This window comes from Protopterus annectens, chromosome 5.part0 (genome assembly GCF_019279795.1).
Source record: "Protopterus annectens isolate FY-2018-M chromosome 5.part0, PAN1.0, whole genome shotgun sequence".
Classification (NCBI taxonomy): domain Eukaryota; kingdom Metazoa; phylum Chordata; order Ceratodontiformes; family Protopteridae; genus Protopterus; species Protopterus annectens.
In genome coordinates this window covers 1,537,947,558-1,537,952,557 of record NC_056735.1, presented here as the reverse complement: position 1 = coordinate 1,537,952,557, position 5,000 = coordinate 1,537,947,558, and positions in this window count along the sequence as shown.

Here is a 5,000-nt window from a genome sequence, read left to right as displayed (position 1 = left end):
CCCTGCTTATACTCCACAGGAGAATGAAATAATAATCAACTACCTCATGCATCATCACAAAACCCTCTTTGGGCATATGGCCCATGATCTGCAAGAGAGGACTGCCCTGTGGAATGAGCTCATCCACAGGGTAAACGATGTTGGCCTGCATAACCACAGCTATGAGCAGGTGCAACATCATCACACTTACCTCATCCACCATGCCTGTCAGCATGCTACTGCAGTTAGGAGGGACCAGCTAGCCACAGGTGGGTGTCATGCCATCCAGCCCCCACTGACACATACTGAGGAGCGCCTCACCAGCCTTCGGGCACCCGCCCACCAGCCATGCCAGGAACCTGATGATAGCATTGTGGAGGTGGGTGCTACCCAAACAATGGCAGATAAGGCCCCAGGGCACATTAGTAGGCCACTGTTGTTTATCCATCTTCATATGTAAAGTATCTTCATGCATATGTCAGATAACATAGTCTGTTGCTGCAGTGTAGTAATGAATAGATGTGCATAATTTCTAGTATTGTATTGTTGATGTACTGAAATGCTGCTCCCACCCTGTAGCAATGCCACAGGTGTGGCTACTGACATTACATCTCTCACATAACTATGTAGGTCCCTCTGGTATACCTCTGCGGCAGCAGCCTGTAGCTTGTGAGTATGGAGTTTCTTTGTTCAGGTTTGCCAGTACACTGGCCATGTTATGGCCATGGTATTTGCCATGCACACATTTAACACACCTACCCATAATGCATGCTGTACATGTTCACTTATTGTTGCTGTTAACTGCACTGCATCACAGTGATCACTATGGTGGCATATCTGAAGGGTATGTAACAGTTCTGCAGTATAGCTAGCAACCTGTCAGTGCAAGATGTGTGGACAGAGATGAACATAATGGTGGGAAAAATGGCCTACAGTAGGGACATGTCTGAAACATTACCCTTATACAGTGGCTACAACAGTATATATACCACTATTACAATGGAAACTGTTACAGATCTTCACAATGGCATATCACAGTACCACATTACCCACCTTTTACAACCTGTAATGTGATCCTAACATGAGCAATGAATGTGTAATATGGAATCCTATGTTAGGACGATAAATATGGGGAATACATACCTTAACAAACACTGGAAGCATATGTGTGCACACATTCCAAATAACATATTGTGGAAGCAGCTTTTGAGGTACTGACAGTATTCACTCTTCTTGAGTATGCACCTCCAATCAAATTCAGGGTCTCAAAGTCGCACTAAGTAATGGCCTGCTGTCCAAGACGTTTGGCCTTGACATTTGCACAGTCACATGCAACAGAGTCAACCGTGGCTTGCACACAACTTACAAACCATGGAATGGATCCCATATCTAAAAGGTAGCATTCAGGAGTGGGAGACATAGCCTTGCCTCACCATTGCACATACCATGGCAAACAGTGCAGACAGTCATGTATGTGACTATGAAGTATGGGACAACATTAATGTAGAAAATAAACAGATGCCAATCCAAGACAGATGACAACAAATGTTGCAAACTGGTCATGAAGGCTGCCCAGAAACATGCAGCAACACTGAGAGACTTGCAGGAATGTCTAGCAAGTGCTGCCTGAGCAGTACCTGTGTCAACAATTGCCTGGACTCTGCATAAGTGTGGCCTATGGGTTAGGGTAATCAGATGAAAAAGTTGTTCCACAGGAAACATCATCCAGGGCTCTCTACAGGTAGCATATGCATAACATTAAGTCTCCCAAAGGCGTATGTTGCAATGTGTAATGGTGTATTGAGACCAAGGCTGAAACCTACAGACAGTATTAATAAAGATACATGTGCTGCACAAGCAATATCTCACTCCACCTCAAGCCCGCCATCCCCATCTATACCTTGCTGGTGCCAGTGTACACCTTTAGGTTTGCTGTTAATTAGCAGGAACTAGGCCAGTAGACATGGTGTTCTGCATTTGGGACACTGCAAAATGACACTCATGTGTGGCCTATAGTTGTCAAGCATCTGCAAAAAGGCTGAGGATGTGGAGGGGTGTCATCCTGAAACACAACAATGAACCGAAGCATACATCCAAAGCTCGCTAAGAATGGCTGTATCTGAACACAGTCAAGGTCATTAATTGTGCCAGACATAACACTGACTCCATAGCATTAGTGAAGACACTGTGTGACTTCCAAGGGCTGTGCACATAAGCTGACCTTGCAATCTGGCAGAGTTGGAGGACATTTGTAGGGCGGAGTGACCAAATAATGGCAAGGGAAGATGGGCCTTGTTAGTATACCCCTTCCAGGAACAGTGACCGCTGTAGTTCATGTAGGTGCTGCAACAAACCATCGTTTTAAGAGTGTGCACACTTATGCAACCCACATCTTGTATGCATCTCAATCAGCATCTGCACAACTAACACATTTGTTTGATGCTGCATTTGATTGCACAGATCAAATGTCATATATCAGTTGTGTGTAATGTTAACATATGCAGTATTGTAGCCCCATTACATATCAGGGAAGAAGCTGGCATGTCAAAAAGGGTGCATACACTCCTCATAGCCACAGTAAACTTTGAAGGTTGTCAGTGTAATTGGATTTTATTGCTCATACATGCACTGTTGATGATGAGATCTGCAAATCAGAGGTCAGGCATTCACTATTGACATCTGTCCTCATATCATACCAGGTATGTGTCAGAAAAACACATAGGGGCTGTGAGCAACAGAGCAAACATAACTGCCACACATATACACATTCAGCAATGGTGTGTACACTCATGAGGTATGGTGCACAGTACATGCCAGGGTGCTGAACAGGTGCAGAGCAATACTGTGCACATAGGTGCAGTGTGTTCCAGGGGAAGGGACACCACCTACTAACACAACTTATGCATCACAGAGATATATAGTGTTGGTAACAAGGATTCAGTATGGCTGCAATGCATGCTGTTGAGTGCCATATGTCATGCATGTTGACTGTTGGGTAATGAGAGGTCTATGTAGTATCTTTGTGCCACCTTAACTATGTGTGTGTGCATGTGTGTGTGTCTGTGTGTGTGTGTGTGTGTGTGTGTGTGTGTGTGTGTGTGTGTGTGTGTGTGTGAGGGTGTAGAGGTAAGCAATGATGCTAAGGTCTTAAATTCCATTTTTTGTTTTCCCCTCGCAGGTGGCGAGGTAGGTCAGGGTTCCTCCTGCAGGCAAACTGATGTTAGTGTCCATACAGACTCTAACAATGATGATAGGTATGGTAACGCACAGGCAGGGTTGTTAGGGGCTGAAGCTGTGCCATCAGTTGACATCCCACTGTTATCCACCCCATCCCCACACACAGTTGCATTGCCTATAAATACCCCATCACCAGTGGCCATAGATGTGGGACAGTTGGCCCATGGTGGCATGAGACAGGACAGCGTGGTGACTATGGCAAGTGCATCTGTACACAGCAGCCATAGCTGGATGACTGGCGAGGTACCACACAGGGAGATATACAGGGGTGCTTGTAGGAGAGCTGCTGGTCATCATTCCCCTGGCAGAAGTGCCACAGCAGGTGTCACCAGACGCATGTTTCAGGCCATCATGGAGGCACAGGCACGTATGAAATGTTATACCAGACAGAGTCTGAGGCTCCAGAGGGCTACTCATTCTGCTGTACTTGACAACATCTGTGATCTTGAAGGTGCCCACTTGTTTTGCAGAGGTCCTGGACAGACAGTTGGGTGAGATGGTGGGAATCCTCGACCATGCAATGTCTGTGTGAGAGCATATGGTGGGAGTAGGGTGACAGGCATATGGATGTAGGTCAGCAACACCAACAGGTGGAGGTCTACGTGGATGTGCAACAAGTCACAGCCACTCCCGTAGTGGCAGTACCAGCACCAACACTGCAGGGGGGGTGCTTTCCACACCATAACACAGCAGCCAACATGCACATGGTAATGGCCATCCCAAAAGGAACCCAGATCCAGAGGACATTTGTCAACATCAGGGGAGAGCACCATATCTGGGCTTGTACCTGGTTGTGCCCATGGAAACCCTGGCAAGCACAGTTCTTGTGTCCATGGCCGGAAATGGTGAACTGCACCCCCTGTCATGTACAGTTTGCAGTTGTCCAACAAACCCCTGTATAGGGCAGCCACATGGCAGAACTGTGTGCACACACACATACACACACACACACACACACACACACACACACACACACACACACACACACACACACACACACACAAATCACCAACACAGCTAGGGCACCTCCATACCTACACACACCGCATCTTCATAGCCCAGTTGATAAAGAAACCCCCTAACACACACACATGATGTCAAACAAATGGATCAGCCTAGGTCTCTGGCAAACCCACAACACACCCTGTGCATAGGATGATACCTGTGCCACATCCCTGTTATCCATACCATCAATGCAGGGGCAGACTAATATGGTTCTGATGCACAGAGTGAATGTACTAAGGTGTGGCAAAGTAATGCTGTGTAACATGTTTTGAGCTGGAAAGTTTAATGCTTACATGTCAGGATGTGTAACTGCCCAGCCATGATGCATTATAGCTGTTATTAACACTGACAGATTGTGGTCTCCATAATGTATTCAGTTTGTATTGTAGGTGTCTATGTGTCAGCAGGATGTTGGTCTGCTGTTGTTTCCTACAAGGAATATGGCACTGTGGGGACACACTGACTGTGTCATATCCTGGGTACAACTGAACACAAGTAACAGGTCTGTATAACAGTTACTGCATGTGCCACATAGCTGATAGGTCTGAGGGGTGTATACAGGTGATTGCATGGTAGCTGATGTCAGCAGCCCTTCTACAGTAGACAATGGTAAGTCTACTGGGTGACACACATCTCATGTTTGTGTATAACACACACACATGCACATACACACACACACACACACACACACACACACACACACACACACACACACACACACACACACACACACACACACACACACACACACACGCTGGGGTGTTGATGCAATACACAGA